Source organism: Chiloscyllium punctatum, chromosome 37 (assembly GCF_047496795.1).
Source record: "Chiloscyllium punctatum isolate Juve2018m chromosome 37, sChiPun1.3, whole genome shotgun sequence".
NCBI classification, from domain to species: Eukaryota; Metazoa; Chordata; class Chondrichthyes; order Orectolobiformes; family Hemiscylliidae; genus Chiloscyllium; species Chiloscyllium punctatum.
In genome coordinates, this window is record NC_092775.1 from 14,996,563 (window position 1) to 15,013,766 (window position 17,204).

At 43.2% G+C, this 17,204-nt stretch overlaps 1 protein-coding gene across 3 annotated transcripts in view; it reads left to right on the forward strand.

Annotated features, from left to right (window-relative positions):
* Window positions 1-17,204, forward strand: part of LOC140462893 (protein phosphatase 1 regulatory inhibitor subunit 16B-like) — a 186,207-nt gene that overhangs the window by 22,854 nt on the left and 146,149 nt on the right. Inside the window, exon 1 of one of the 3 annotated variants that reach the window (XM_072556330.1) lies at window positions 7,002-7,021. The exons of the other annotated variants lie outside the window; for them this stretch is intronic. The gene's annotated coding sequence lies outside the window, so the exon portion shown is untranslated. Of the gene's footprint in view, window positions 1-7,001; window positions 7,022-17,204 lie in introns of those variants that run through there. 3 annotated transcript variants of the gene reach the window in all.

The window sequence follows — 17,204 nt, forward strand, 5'->3', positions numbered from 1 at the left end:
TTGGCTGTTGACCTGGTCTTGAAGTCAGTGTTTTTTTAGATAGTCATCGAGTCATAACGATGTACAGCATGGAAACAGACCCTCTGGCCCAACTCATCCACGCTGACCAGCTATCCCAACCCAATCTAGTCCCACCTGCCAGCACCCGGCCCATTTCCCTCCAAACCCTTCTGATTCATATACCCATCCAGATGTCTTTTAAGTGTTACAATCATACTAGCCTCTACCACTTCCTCTGGCAGCTCATTCCATACACTTATCACCCTCTGCGTGAAAACGTTGCCCCTTAGGTGTCTCTTATATCTTTCTCCTCTCACCCTAAACCTCGCCGTCTAGTTCTGGACTCCCCAACCCCAGGGAAAAGACTTTGCCTATCCATGCCCCTCATGATTTTATAAACCTCCATAAGGGCACCCCTCCGACGCTCCAGTGAAAACAGCCCCAGCCTATGCAGTCTCTCTCTATAGCTCAAATCGTCCAACCCTGGCAACATCCTTGTAAATCTTTTCTGAACCCTTTCAAGTTTCACAACATCTTTCTGATAGGAAGGAGACCAGAACTGCACGCAATATTCCAACAGTGGCCTAACCAATGTCGTGTACAGCCGCAATATGACCTCCCAACTCCTGCACTCAATACCTTGACTAATATAGGAAAGCATACCAAACGCTGCCTTCACTATCCTATCTACCTGTCAGATGTATTTCAGTTTCTGGTCAATGGTGATTCCCTAGAGTCAGTGGTGGGGGTTTGGTGATGGTAGTACCATTTGATATCAACGAGTGTTGGTTAGATTCTCTCTTGTTGGAAATGGCCATTGGCTGGCACTCATGTGGTGCAAATATTATTTGCCACTTATCATTTCCCCCACCTGAATACTGTTTGGGTCTAGCTGAATTGGGCACAGACTACTGCAGCATCTGAGATTGTGTGATATTCATCATTATTTGTGCAGTCATCCGTGAACATCCCCACCTCTGACTTTTTGCTGGAGGGAAGGTCATTGACTACTGCATGGAGATAGATCCAGTGGCTGGGAATTCTGTAGTGAATAACTCACCACCTGACTTCCCAAAGCCTCTCCACTATCTGCAAGGACCAAGCCAGGAGTATGTTGCTGTCTGTAGTTCCAACAACACTTGAATCTTCCAGAATCATAGAATCACAGAATTCCTACAGGGTAGAAACAGGCCCTTTTTTTGGACCATTGTGTCGACACTGCCCCTTCCAGAGAACATCCCACCCTAAGTCACCCCCATAACCCTGCATCTCTCATGACTAATCCACCTAGCCTGCACACCGCTGGACACTGAGTCATTCAGCATAGCCAATCCACCTAACCTGTACATCTTTGGACTCTCGGAGGTAACCGGAGCATCCGGAGGAAACCTGTGCAGGCCCGGGGAGAATGTGCAAACTCCACAGACAGTCGCCTGAGGCTGGAATCTAACCTGGGTCCCTGGCGCTGTGAGGCAGCAGTGAGCTGAGCCACCGTGCTATCCCAAACGCAGCAGCCACTTAATCAGTATCCCATCCACCACTTTTGTGGTGTAGAAGATTTAGAGAACTTCCGGTAGACGCTTAAAAATGAAGAGGAAAAGGTGAGGGAGGAACTTAAAACAATTACCATCTCTAGGGAAAAGCTATTGAAGAAACTATTAATCTGAAATCTGACAAATCCTCTGGACCAGATGGCATGCATCCTAGCTTCTAGCAGAAACAGCTGTAGAGATAGTAAATGCAGTGATTATAATCTTCCAAAGGTTTTTAGATTCTGAAAGGGTCTCAGTGGATTTGGAAATTGCTAATATAACACCACTACTCCTACAAAGAGGGACATAAAAAGTCAGGAAACCTAATTCACCTAATCCAATTAATATAACATCCATCTTGGGGAAGATTACTAGAATCCATTAATAAGATGATTATGCCATGATACTTCGAAAATCATAATGTGACTGAAGCAGAGTCAAACATGGTTTTGAAATTGTGTTTAACTTTTTGCAACTTTTTGAGGAAGTAACAATCAAGTTGGATATTTTGGCATTTGGGAAGATTGTTATACAAAATAAGAGATTGTGATTTAAGGAGTAACACACTACAAGGGAAAAAGCATTGATTTAGTAAATACGGAGAAGACTGGATACATAGATCATTTTCAGGTTGGTAAATTGTAACTAATTGAGTGCCAGAAGGATCAGGGCAGATGCCTCGACTATTTACGCTCCTCATAACTTCGATGTGAGAGATTGTATGTATGGTAGCTAAATTTGTTAAGTTGTCAAGCAGAGGTTGAAAAGTCTGCAAAGAGGTATATTAAGCAAGTGAGCAAGAATATTGATGCTGGAGTATAATGTGAGAGAAGGTGAACTAGTCCACGTTGGAAGCAAGAAATAGAAAAGCAGCTTACTGTTTAAATAAACAAACATTGCAGAACTCAGAGTTAGAGAGGGACTTGGATATCCTGGTCCATGAATTGCAGTTCATCTGCAGGTACAGCAAGTGATTAAGAAAGGTAGAATGTGGTCATTTATTGCAAGAGGAACATTTTACTGCAGCTGTACAGGGCATTGGTGAGGCCGCTTTGGCAGTATGGGGTACAATTTTGGTCGTCTTATTTGAAAAATAATGTAGTTGGGTTGAAGCAGTTCAGAGAAAGTTCTCTTGACTCCTCCTCCTTGGGAAGAAAGGCTAATTTGATGAAGAAAGATTGAATGGTTTAGGTCATTACCCATTGGAATTTGAAAGAATGTGAGGTGATCTTATTGAAACATGTAAGATCCTGAGGGGACTTGACTGGGGAGATGGTGAGAAGATGCTCCTGCCTGTAGGGGATATTTGAACTAAGGGCACAGTTTAAAAGTGAGGAATCCCCTTTTAAGATGGAGATAAAGCAAAGCTCTGTGGACTGCTTTTCCTCAGAAAACATTGGAGGCTGTGTGATTCAAATCTGAGTTGGATATTTTGAAAGACAATAGAAGGAGGGGCCGATTTGGGGCAGACAGGAAAGTGCAATTGAGGTCACAATCAGTTCAGCCATGTTCTTATTGGGACAGGGACTGAAAGGCGTACTCCTGCTCCCATGTTCTGCTGAAATGCTTATTCCCTTCACCATCAATAGACAGTGGTGGCACCATACACAAAGATGCACAGCAGGATTCCCTGTGACAGCACCCTTTAAACACGCAGTCTCTACCTAGAAGGGCAATGGCAGCTAAGCCATGGAAATGTCACCACCTGAAAGTTCCCCTCCCAGTCGGTCAAGAAAGCACAACCACTTCCCCCTCTTCCTCAGGAGGCTAAGGAAATTCGTAAGGGCTCTCACCAACTCTTACTGACTCACCATAGAAAGCATTCCATAATGACAATTGTTCTGCACTGGACAGTGGGAAACTACAGAAAGTTTTGTGCACAACACAGATCATTGTGGAAGCCGACCTCCCATCCATGGACTCCCTCTACGCTTCTCGTTGCCATGGAAAGGCTGCCAACGTCATCAAAGACCTCTCTGACCCCAGTTATAATCTCTTCCATCAGGCAGAAGCTTGAAAACATGCACAAATAGGTTCAACAAGGGCTTCTTCTCTGCTGTTATCAGACCTGCTGAACGGACTTCTCCAATTTCAAGTCTAATGTTGATCTTGCTTTGTGCACCTCCTGTGCAGTTGTAATCTTGTATGCCTCGCTCTGCCTAAGCACCCTATGAAAGGAAAGAAAGACAGTCATCCTTCTATAGGAAGGGGTGGGTGCAGAAAAGATTTACATGGACGTTGCTGGGATTGGAGGGTTTGAGCTATCGGAAGAGGCTGAATAGGCTGGCACTTTTCTCCCTGGAGCGTCAGAGGCTGAGGGGTGAATTATAAAGGTTTACAAAATCACGAGGGGCATGAATAGGATGAACAGCCAAGGTCTTTCCCCTGGGGTGGAGGAATCTAAAACTAGAGGACATAAGTTTAAGGTGAAGGGGGAAAGATTTAGAAAGGACCTGAGGGGAAACTTCTTCACACTGAAGGTGGTGTATGTGTGGAACAAGCTGTCAAAGGAAGTGGTGGAGGCTGGTACAATTGCAACATATTAAAGGCATCTGGACGGGTATTTGAACAGGAAGGGTTTAGAGGAATATGGGATGAGATCAAATTGGGATATCTGGTCGGCCTGGATGAATTGGATTGAAGGATCTGTTTCTGTGCTGTATGACTCTGAGTCTATAAAGGCTTGGATAATTTTTTGAACTGAAGACTAAGTTGGAGGTGGAGTTGGGGGCTGATGTGTGTCAAATTCGCATCCAAAGACAGTATACTGGTTGTCTAATGTTACCTTGTAGTGATTTTTCCAGAGCCATTTTCAAGGAGATGACTGATTTGTTTGTTTCTTACCTGGCAATGGTGGGACTGAAATTAACTCAATTAAGGAGGAAATTAACGGCGCTAATTGAAGCAACGCAGCAGGAAGTGGCTGCACAGTGAGAAATAGAAACTGCATCACGAATGCAAGCTATTTAAATAATGTGGCCAGTAAATAACCAGGCTGTTTTTGTTTTTCCCAAAAAGCATACATATTCATCAAGTTTGTAAAGGTTATTGTACAATGTACATTTATATCAGTTTTTAATGCTGTAGATGTGGTGCCACACTGTCCTTGCATTTACACTGTATGCTTACATGTCAAACCTTCCCTGGTATCTTCATGTGTGAAGTTTTATGCTGTTCCCAGCACTGTTAATACTACAGTAGGAGGGTCTTACATAGCACCCCCCACCCCATTGAACTTTTATGACGGCTATCCCAGACTTTAGTGCCTGCTTCCCTCCATCATCTTGTCCTTGGATGTTGCAACTGGCATATTCCAATCACTGAAAGCTGTTTCTGCTGGTAGATCAGCAAGTGGCAAACACACCAACAAATGAGTTGATGGTCTTTCGGCAGTGGTGAATGTTTGTCTCAGAATTCTATATTACAGAGCTGCTTAGGATGAAAAACAACAGAAAAATACTTACAGCGAAGAAAGTTACCTCCGATTACAACAGGATCTTGATCAGATGGGCCAATGGGCTGAGAAGTGGCAGATGGGGTTTAATTCAGATAAATGTGAGGTGCTGCATTCTGGGAAAGCAAATCTTCGCAGGAGTTATCCACTTAATGGTAAGGTCCTCTGAGTGTTGCTGAACAAAGAGACCTTGGAGTGCAGGTTCATAGGTCCTTGAAAGTGGAGTCACAGGTAGATAGGATAGTGAAGAAGGCATTTGGTATGCTTTCTTTTATTGGTCAGAGAATTGAGTACAGGAGTTGGGAGGTCATGCTGTGGCTGTACAGGACATTGGTCAGACCGCTGTTGGAATATTGCGAGCAGTTCTGGTCTCCTTCGTATCGGAAAGATGTTGTGAAACATGAAAGGGTTCAGACAGGATTTTTGAGGATTTGTGCTATAGGGAGAGGCTGAACAGGCTGGGGCTGTTTTCCCTGGAGCATCGGAGGCTGAGGGGTGACCTTTATAGAGGTTTATAAAATAATGAGGGGCATGGATAGGATAAATAGACAAAGTCTTTTCCCTGGGGTCGGGGAGTCCAGAACTAGAGGGCATAGGTTTAGGGTGAGAGGGGAAAGAAATAAAGAGACCTAAGGGGCAACCTTTTCACACAGAGGGTGGTACGTATATGGAATGAGCTGCCAGAGGAAGTGGTGGAGGCTGGTACAATTGCAACATTTTAGAAGGCATCTGGATGGGTATATGAATAGGAAGGGTTTAGAAGGATATGGGCCAAGTGCTAGCAGGTGGGACTAGATTGGGTTGGGATATCTGGTCGGCATGGACGGGTTGGACCGAAGGGTCTGTTTCCACGCTGTACATCTCTATGACTCAATGACTCCATGACCTTTGCCAAGAATCATTCCAGCCGGGGGGGTTGGGTCGGAATCTCCCTTCCCAGCCTTGGCATTGAGTATGGAATTTCTTGGTGGTTGGATGACTGTGATTGCTATGGGCTTCAGCTGCATCACTTGCTCCTGTTGAAAGTGGAGGAACGTTCCTGCTGCTTAGGCCTCAGTAGCCTCTCTCTGGCCACACATTGAGTGTAGTCAGTTTTTCTTGCACTGGGCTGCATTACCCTGAGCTTTTGCTTCCAGAGTCTGCCCACTTCTGTCTAATTCGCTGGCCAAAGCAGAGGCACCATACTAATCGGTCGACCCCTATGAACCCCAGCTAGCAGGAGTGCTCTGATCTTGGGCAGAGTCAGGTCTCGACAGTGGGCCCCAATGGTAGCTCCCCAGTGCTTATGGGCGATTTCAGCTCATCATTTGCACGTCAACTTTCATAACCTCGGTGCTCTGAAGACCTTGTCAACCGATTTTAGTTTCTTTTGAAGTGTAGTCATTGGGTAGTGTGCTTCCTACAACAATGTGTGCTCAGAAGTCGCTGGCAAGCAGCTAGATGATTTTTCTTTTCCCCTTTTTTATTCTTCCATGGGAAATAAGTGTCACTGGCGAAAGGCAGCAATCGTTGCTCATCGTTAATTGCCTTTGAACCGAGTGTTTCATTTGGCCATTTGAGGGCACTTAACAGTCAAACACGTTTTTGTGGAGTTGCATATAGGCCAAACCAGTTAAAGATGGCAGATTTCCTTCTCTAAAGAGCCATTCGTGAACCAGATGGGTTCTTACATTTGTCGTAGTCTGCCTCTGTGAAATTCACCATATGTTCCAGAAGTATTAATTGAATTGAAATTCTACAGGTTGCCATGGAGGATTTGACCTCTAGTCACCAGAACATTAGCATTGGCATCTGGATGGCAAGTGCCATTACCTCAATACCACCCTATTCCCTTATTGAACAGTTTGAGGAAGGGTCACTCAACTTGAAATGTTAACTCTGATTTCTCTTCACAGATGCTACCAGACCTGCTGCGCTTTTCCAGCAATTTGTTTTTGTTTCTGATTTACAGCTTCCGCAGTTCTTTCGGGTTTTTTTTAGTGGGACTTGGGCTCACAACTTGCTGACTCAAAGCGACAGAGAGCTACCAACTGAGGTGTGTGTGTGTTCTTTTAAGAGAGCAGAACAAATTTGACAGTCCATTCTGGGAACAAGTAATGTGAAAGAAAGTGGTTCTATGGTTTAACAATTCAGTTGTTTCACCAGCTGCACACGCTCTGTGGTAGAGTTGTGAAAATATGCTGCAAGATGCAGTAAGATCCTGAATTGAACTATGAAGTGAGCATTGACTGTATGTGTGTGTATGTGTCATGTATCGAATAAACATCCCAGTGAGGTCACTGCAAAAACGTGGGGTCATAGCTTCTTCAGGGTACAATAACTGAGCAAGACTCCCCCAATTCATTATGGTCCCAGATGGATACCTGAAACAGTTACCCCTCTGGGTAAGGAGAGATAACCTGGCTCCCCATCTTTGTTCACCTACCCCCTTTGTTTGGTGGCAACAAGGTTAATGTATGAATTGATCCCTTCTCTCATGGATGCCTTCCCCCCAGTCCAAATACAGCTTATGTTTTAACTAAGCTTTCTTGAATTTAAAACGAGTGAGTGTATTAATTGCTAGATGTGAGTGGAATTCTGAATGAACACGCAAATACAGATTAGAAATACGAAGTGTGTCCAAAAGGATGATGGTTCAAAAAAACAAATCTATGGGTCAGTCTTTGAATCACTGAAAAAGAGTGGATAGTTGAACAATGCTGCTATTGCAGTGGAGAGTGGCATTGATTTGGAGATGCCGGTGTTGGACTGGGGTGTACAAAGTTTAAAAATCTCACAACACCAGGTTACAGCCCAACAGGTTTAATTGGAAACACACTAGTTTTCGGAGCGACGCTCCTTCATCAGGTGAATGTGGAGGACGCAATTCTAAGGCACAGAATTTATAGCAAAAATTTACAGTGTGATGTAACTGAAATTATACATCGAAAAATACCTTGATTGAGTCTTTCATCTGTTCGAATACCATGATAGTTTCACTTCTTTCATGTGTAAATCACAAAAAGATTTTAAAGTTGCATTCTCGGGTTAGCTGTTAACAATGGTGATAGCTAGACAATATGTTGAAGGTGTTAGCCCCCTGTGTTCTCTGTCTATGCCATGATGTTTAGATTGATTCTAATCTAAAAAGTGAGATAACAAGAGTTTTACATGAATTCATGCAGTTTTTGAGCAAAATACAATGTAACTCTGCAGAGTGGCATTAACGTTGGTAATCGAGCAGTTGATTTGAGAGATTATTGGTTTCGTAACTTGACAGGAATCAGAACTACAGAATCTGAACCAATCATGATTTTCTCTCACTCTGATTGCTGGATTTCAGTCTTCACCTGAATCACAGGGGTGATTTTGGCATAACTGTTCAACTCTGACCTTTAACACACACTAACACTCAAACCCAGGCTGGTAAACAAAAAACGTTCAGTCCCACTAGAACATTCCAGTGGTGTTAAAACTGGTTTTGTCCTGGTGTATTTTTGAAATCGGTGTGTCTGCAGTTTGGAACATAACGTGGCTGAGCAGGGGATCATCAGTTCCTCGTTATCTTTGTAGTCACAGGAGATCACTGTCCAGTCTGTTTTGAGATTTCTTTGACACCTTTAGGTGTTGTATCCCATCAGTCACAGCCAATCACTAGACTTACAATTGCAGTGATTTTGTCTCTGTAGCAATCCTTTGTTGACAAACCACATGTTGGAATTAAGGATTAAAATGCCCATTGTATTTTAGGGTACCAATTTGTAATCATAACACAGGGACATTGTGGAAATGTAACAGGGCCGGTAATCCAGAGGTGCGGGCTAAGCCTTTGGGGCATGAGTGAAAATTCCAACCTGGCAGCAAGTGGAATTTGAATTTAGTTAATGAAACTGGGACTCAGTAATGGTGACTATTGTCATTGAAACTTCTCTGGTTCACTAATGTCCTTTGGGGGAGGAAATCTGTCCTTACCTGGTCTGGCTCACATGTAATTCCACACCCAGCAACAATGTGTGGTTGTGTCTTAACTGCCATCTGAAATAGCCAAGCCAGTCACTCCAGACAGGCAAAAAAATGGTAGCCTTACCAGAGATGTCCACATCCTACAAAAGAGTAGCGCAAGTTATCAGTGGGACAGGAGTTGGTTGGTGCAATTGATGAGAAGTGATTGTTTGGCCTTAGATGCTGATTAGAATAGTAAGATGGTTGTTTCTGATTGGCACTGACTCAATGGGACAGAAGGCCTTTGTTTGTACTGTAGACCTCTATGACGGCATGACTCTAATGTTTTGGAGATGTCTGTGTTGGATTGGGGTGTACAAAGTTTAAAAATCACACAACACCAGGTTATAGTCCAAAAGGTTTAATTGGAAGCACTAGCTTTTGGAGCACCACTCCTTCATCAGGAAGAAGGAGCAGCGCTCTGAAAGCTAGCACTTCCAATTAAACTTGTTGGACTATAACCTGGTGATGTGTGATTTTTAAGTTTGCCTCTAATGTGTTTGGCAAGAATTACCTTTGCAAAATACTAGTCAATCCTCTACACCATGGCTGATCAGGAATTCAGGCCCAATTGTTTATTTTTGTTATTATGGTATTAGCTATGGCCCATTCTTGCCTTGGAGGTAGAAAGTTAAACACAGAATCAGTGGAATGCTCTATTGTCAGAGGTGTCACTTTTATTTTGGGCAAGGTTCAAGGCCTTGTCTTCACTCTTGGACAGGCTTTAAAAAATTCCATGCATCTTTTGAAGAAGAGCAGAAGAGTTCTCTCAGGTCACCTGCTCAATATTGATTCCTTAACCAACATCATGCAACCATCAATAATTTAGCCATTACCTCCTCACTGTTTGTGGGAACTCAGGTTAGTTTCTGCATTTCCTGCATGATAACATTAACTTTATTTCTAAAGTCCTTCAGAGCATGGATACTCTTCAGAGAGATCCTGAGATTATGGAATGTCCTATTAATCTGGCGATCTTTCATTCTTCCCAGCTTTTGACAAAATTCTTATGAGATTTTAATCTTTGATTCTTTGAATTCAGCTTCCATTCGTCACATGTCCACACTTGTCTACCATTTGGTATTTTGACGTCAGGCACTACAGAAAATATTGCTCTTAAAGGAGCTTGGTTTTTCATTTTTGTTATCATCAGGACTGACACGCAAGAACCCAAACTTCGAAAGGGGACACCAATTTATAAATTATGAGAAGAAGGAGCTGTTTGTTTGTTTGAGGAGATGTGGCGGGAATTGTTAACTGTCAATCATAGTTAGCTGAAAAATCTCAGAGCAGGCAGGCCCTTTCGAAGCTGCGGTTGTAAAGTCAGAAGTAGGGCAGCAAGTGTGCATTAAGCAAGCTGCCAAAAATAACAAAAGCAGTCAATGCTGGAGAAACTCAGCAGATCTGACAGCATCTGTGGAGAGAGGCACAGGGTTAACCCTTTGATTCTGGTATGATTCTTTTATTAGCAATCTGGTAACCAGATTTTGGTTTTGTGACATTGGTTAGAACATAACAGAGAACATGGAACAGTACAGCACATGACAGACCCTTCGGCCCTCGATGTTGTGCTGACCTTTTATCCTACGCTAAGATCAGACTAACCTACGTACCCTTCATTTCACTATCGTACATGTGCATATCCAAGAGTCGCTTAAATGTCCTTAATGTATCTGACTCTATAAGACCACCGGTAGTGCATTCCATACACCCACGACTCCATGTAAAGAACAGACCTCTGCCATCTCCCCTAAATCTTCCTCCAATTTTCCTTAAAATAAATCAAACCAAATTTCTGCTCTGGGAAAAAGTCTGAGTTTTCACTCTACCTTTGCCACTCATCATCTTGTATGCCTCTATCAAGTTGTCTCTCACTCTTCTTGAGGGGTAAACATTGGCCAGATCATCAACGTGGCTAGCTGTGCTGTTGATGTGGTGCCCCGGGATCCTTCATATCCCCCTGCCAGGGCAGCTCACAGTCTCTGTTTACTCTTTCATCAGAAAGACAGAATCTCTGACCATGCGGCACTCCCTCAGTAATGGACAGCAGTAATCGACAATAATACCATAGTGCTGAAAGCTAGAGTGGGACAGAGGCAAAGTGCAACTGAACCATGGCTTGCACACAGAGAAACTATTTCTACCTAAAGAAAAACATGAGTGGAGAGGAGAGTTTACAACCTTTAAATTAGAGCCAGATTATTCAAATATGATCATATGATCCTGTGTAATTCTGTAATGCTGAAGAGGTCCTTTGGCCTAGCGAGTCTGTAGTGCCAAGCTGCACAAATCCTATCGTCTTCAATAATTCACCAAATATTCTTAGACAGCACCTTTCAAATCCATGACCACTTCCATCTAGAAGGACAACGGGAGCGGATATATGAGAACACCCCCTCCGCCAATCCCACAACCACAGCCAGTCACTGTCCTGACTTGGAAATATATTGGTGTTCCCTCGTTGTTGGGTCAACATCCTGGGACTCCCTCCCTTATGGAATTGTGGGTCAACCCACAGCAAAGAGGACTGCAGTGGTTTCAAGAAGGCAGCTCATCACCACCTTCTCAAGGGCAACTAGGGACGGGCAAAAAACAGTGGCCCAGCCAGAAATGCCCACATCCCACAAAATGAATACATTTTTTAAAACGTTAGAAAGCAATTTTGCGCACACAGAATCCGTGTGAATCTAGGAATGAAAAAAATGGGTAGGAAATTTGATTTGATTTATTGTTGTCATGTGTACCTAAGTACAGTGAAAAGTCTTGCTTTGTGAGCAGTATAGCTAGATCGTAAAAACAGGGACAAATAGATTACAGGGTGTTTAGACAGAGAGAGGCATTCAAACCACAAAAGTCATTTACTAGCATGGTACAAGAGAATTGACTATGTATCTGGTAGGAACAAAGGAAGTGGCACGGTGTCTCAGTGGTTAGCACTGCTAGACAAAAGTGAAGACTGCAGCTGCTGGAAACCAGAGTTTAGATCAAAGTGGTGCTGGAAAAGCACAGCAGGTCAGGCAGCATCCGAGGAGCAGGAAAATCGACGTTTTGGGCAAAAGCCCTTCATCATCTATGAAGGACTTTTGCCCAAAACATCGATTTTCCTGCTCCTCTGATGCTGGTTAGCACTGCTGCCTCACAGCACTAGGACCCAGGTTCGATTCCAGCCTTGGGCAACTCTCTGTGGAGTTTGCACATTCTCCCAGTGTCTGCATGGGTTTTCTCCGGGTGCTCCAGTTTCCTCCCACAGTCAGGTGTGCAGGTTAGGTGAATTGGCCATGCTAAATTGCCCATTACTCAGAGGGAAATGGGTCTGGTTGGGTTGCTCTTTGGAGGGTGGTGTGGACTTGTTGGGCCAAAGGGCCTGTTTCCACTCTGTAGGGAATCTAATCTAATCAAACAGGAGTAGTTTCCACAATTCATTTAGATCATGACTGATCTGTATATAAATTCCAACTGCTTGCCTTAGCTCTGTGCTAAAAAAAAATTTCCTGCTCCTCAGATGCTGCCTGAACTGCTGAGCTAAAATTTCCAGCACCACTCTAATCCAGAATCTGGTTTCCAGCATCTGCAGTCATTGTTTTTACTTAGCTCTGTAACCCATTGTGACTGCACAGGAGGTGCACAAAAGCAAGGGCAACATTAGATTGAAATTAGAGAGGTCCATTCAGCAGGTCTTGCTAGAAATGCTCAGCATGTCAGGCAGCACTGTTCCCACTAAGTTGTTCTGAGGATTTGTGTGTGCTGATCGATGTTCCGACACTGTGCTGTCTTCTGATTCCTCCAGTTAGTGCCACTTGCGTACCTCCACACAGCGACTGGAGAAATTGGAGGGAATGTGGTGAGGTTGCATCTATGGAGAGAGGGACAGGGTTGAGTGAACCTGTATTTGTGAAAATACAGAACTCCTTTTGCCAAACCTCCCTCCTAACCCCCAACTGTTTTGAGGTTAGGTCAGTCAAAAGTTTCAAAATTTTGATAACCTCTTTACCACAAAAATATATTTATGGGTGACAGAGCTAAGCCAGGCGGTTCGAAGTAAAATACAGATCAGTCATGATCGAAGTGAATTGTAGAGGCAGCTCCTCTTCCTCTGTTCCTAAATGATGCATAGTCAGTTCTCTTGTGCCACACCAGTAACTGACCTCTTTGCTGTCATACCAACAGTACATAATGGAGGCAAATTACACTACACCATCCCCCTTTTGTGTTCTCCATTTTGATGGCACAGTGTATGTTGTTGAGTTTGCTTTTGATACAGTGACACAGTGCGGGTTTCAGAACAGACACTGCATTGTCAGCATGAGGTGTGAATTGCTGGAGGGTTTGACTGTCAGACTTGAAAGTGGTGTTGATATGTGTCGACAGAAGGGATTAACATTTGCACCCTGCTGTGCAATCGGTGCTGGCTATGACTCCTTGCAAACAATCCAGATTTATGTATTGAGCTGCTTTGACCGACAGAAAATATATGTAGATTAAATATATTAAGTTAACAGAATGGAATTTATGCTGTTATTCTGGCTAGATTGCTCAGAGACGAGGAAAGAATCCATTGCACTTTAAAAGGTAATTGTAATAAAATACCAGTGTTACCATTAATAAATGTAATGGTTCAATAGATGTTGTTATTACAGATCACATAGAACATAAAACTTGGCACGGTGTTCTGTGAATATGATGGCAGTTGCTAGGATTGCAATTTATTGGGATTTTTAAAAGATAATTGTTTTTCACTCATTCAGTGTCGCTCAGTGTTAACTCTGTTATTTATCCTTAGACAGACTATTCTCTTGCCACTCTCCGTTTCTAGCAAGGTACTATCTCCATGAAATGTTGGAAATGGTCAAAAGTCACACACCACCAGGTTATAGTCCAACAAATGATTTTAAATAAACCTGTTGGACTATAACCTGGTGTCATGTGACGTTTGACTTTGTCCACCCCATACTAACACTGTCATCTCTACATGTTGAAAATGCTCAGTAGGTCAGACAGTATCTGTGGACAGCCCTAATGTTTCATTTTGGTGACCTTTTCTTGTAAGTGTAAGTTCTGATCTGAAATTGTCTCTCTCTGTCTCTCTCTGTCTCTCTCCCCTAGTACAAGAAATGAGAAAGTTCAGTGATTGATTCAGGGTAGATTGAAGAAGTTGGTACAATTCTTCTTGGAGAGAAGAAGGATGAGGGGAGATTTGAAATCGTGAGCGAGTTAGTCTAAGTAGATAGGGAGCAACTTCTCCTGCTTGTAAAAAGAGTAAGAACAAGATGGCGTAGATTTCAAGTGATGTGCGAAAGAAGCAGGATGATAATGTGAGAGAAAACTTTATCAAGAAGGTCGTTAATGTATGGAATGCACCGCCTGGAAATATGGTGGAGGCAGGTTTACTTGAGGCATTTGCAAGGGCAGTGGATGATCATTTGAAGAGAAATAGTGTGCAGGAAGTATGTGGGGAAAGCAGGGGATTGGTCCAAGTGTTTGAATAGCCAGGACAGGCAGAAAGGGTTGATTAAGAACATAAGAACTAGGAGCAGGAGTAGGCCGTCTGGCCCATCAAGCCTGCGCCACCATTTAATAAGATCATGGTTAATCTTTTCATGGATTCAGCTCCACTTACCCACCCACTCGCCGTAACCCTTAATTCCTTTACTGTTCAAAAATCAAACTTTGTCTTAAAAACACTCGGTTGCTTCCCTGGGCAGGGAATTCCACTAATTCACAACCCCCTGGGTGAAGGAGATTAACTTCCTTCTGTGCTGTAACCCTTCTGTGCGTCAGGCAATATTTCAGAAGTCATGAAACATAATGGACAGCGTCACTACCTCCAGGATGGAACCCCCAGGTTCAAGTCCCACTGCAGGACTTGCTTGCCAGGGAAGGAGCATTAATGATGCAATTCAGCTGATGAGCAGCTTGAGAGTGCTTCCACCCTGCTGTCCCTCTCCCTGTTCCTGCGCTGTGATTTTTTTTTGTACTCTTAAAAGGGGGGAAAAAATTGTGTGAAGCTGCGCCATATTACAGATGCAAAATGTTGCCTTTTTTTTTAAGGCCTCCATGCAACTCTGCCTCATTTGGTTTCTACTTGCTATGGCTGAGGCCAGGGGATCTGAAGAGAATGGGACTCAAACCTGTGTTTTGTTTAAGTGGGTTGAATTTATAATCAACTACCCTTCAATTAGGTACCAATTGATGTTGAAAATAAAAATGCTGCATCAGGGAATGGAGGATGTAATCATCTACTGCGGTTGAATTAAAATGAGCTTTCATTATATATCACATCCATGCTGTACCTGACCTGGAAGAATCCCTAATTGGCAGGGCTTCAATAAGTGGAAGAGCAGTTCTATTCAATTACACTGATTATTCTGTCTACTCTGCCAAATCATAATGTTCTTCAAGCTATGTATCTTATTAAAATCGGCTGTTAATTCCTCAACATTGATTTCCCCTCATTCCACAAACTCTGAGAATGGTAACTTCTTACTATTTTCAATTATCCCTATTGGTGCGAATAACCTCATGCAGGAGTTGCTAACATCTCCTGACTTGTGTGTGGACTCGATGGAAGACCTTTATTGAAAGTTTTATTCAGCCGAAAAATCACCTCTTTTCCTTGCTAATCCTGCCTTGATATTAAAAGTGAGGCAGTGTTCTGTGGTTCTGTTCACTGCTGAATGTTAGGATCTGTTCTGTCCTGCATAACAGGAGGATTAGGGCAGAAGTTGTGAGCTGTTTTGTCTCTGATAATGCTGTAACAATTCAAATGAATATCTGTAATATTAGGAATGATAAAACCAAACATATCTGTTGGGTGCAAAAGCCAAGTGCTGGAGAAACTGAGTAGGTTTTGTGACCGAGTTAACATTTCAAGGTCAGTGACCCTTCTCGACCCTCACCCTCTGAGTCATAAGATAACAACATAAGAATCAGGAGCAGGAGTAGGCCGTCTGGTCCCTCAAGCCTGCTTCACCATTCAATACGATCGTGGCTGAACTTCTCATGGACTCTACTCTATTGCCTGCCTGCTCACCATAACTCTTAATTTCTTTAACTGTTTAAAAATCTCTCTAATCTTTGCTGTGAAATCAATCAATGAGGTAGCCTCAGCTGCTTCATTGGGCAGAGAATTCCACAGATTCACAGCCCTTTGGGTGAAGATGGTCCTCCCAACTCAGTCTTAAATCTGCTGCCCCTTATTTTTGAGGCTATGCTCCCTAGTTCTGGGGTCACTGGACTTGATCCTTTACCTGTACTTTTCTCTCCACAGATGCTGCCAGACCTGTTGAGTTTTTCCTGCACTCCTTGATTGTTTCAGATCTCTAGCAACTGCAGTTCAGTATAAATTGGTTGTTGTTTTCACTCTGAGAAACTTGCTGCTGATGCTGCACCAGTGCTTTGTAAGAATGTGGAGATATCTTTGACAGGCACATGCTCGGGGTCACGAGCAGTGTTCATCTTGGCTCACTGATTTGTTTGCTTGAATGTCATTGATGAAAATTCAGCTTTTTAATCAGTAGGTTGTGTGAAATGGGAACAATCCTGGTGCCGCAGAAGTAGCAGCACTGTTATTCTTTGGAGTATTTGTGCCAGAAAGTTTCCAGCAACGTTTTACTGAACCAGCTTCTGAGGGAACCATCTGTGGAAATGATAATGAGCTTTCCTACCGGACTTGGCTTCAGTCTAACCAGACAGATTCCTGGGGTGACAAGACTGACATATGAAGAGAGACCAAATTGGTTAGGAGTAAATTCACTGGAGTTTGAAGATTGTGGAGAGGGTATTTCATAGAAACCTGTAAAATTTCTGACTGGACTAGAGAGGATAAATGCAGAAAGGATGTTCCTGATGACCGGTAGTCCAGAACCAGGGTCATTTTTCTAAAGATATGGGGTAAGCCATTAAGGACTGAGATGAGGAAAAATTTCTTTCCCCACAGAGTGGTGAACCTGTGGAATTTTCTGAAACAGAAAGTGGTTGAGGCCAAAGTCTTGAATATTATCGAGAAGGAATTAAATATAATTCTTGGAGCTAAACCAGTCAAAGGATATGGAGAGAAAGTGGGAGCAGACGACTGAGTTGAATGATCAGCCATGATCATATTGAATGGCAGAGCAGGCTCAAAGGGCCTGTTCCTAGTTTCTGTGCTTCTGTGATATATTGTCTATGAAGGAAGGGACTGGTAGTTAGCTGACAGATCTGTAGCGGATTGAGAGCCAGACATGTGCTCATCCCCTCAA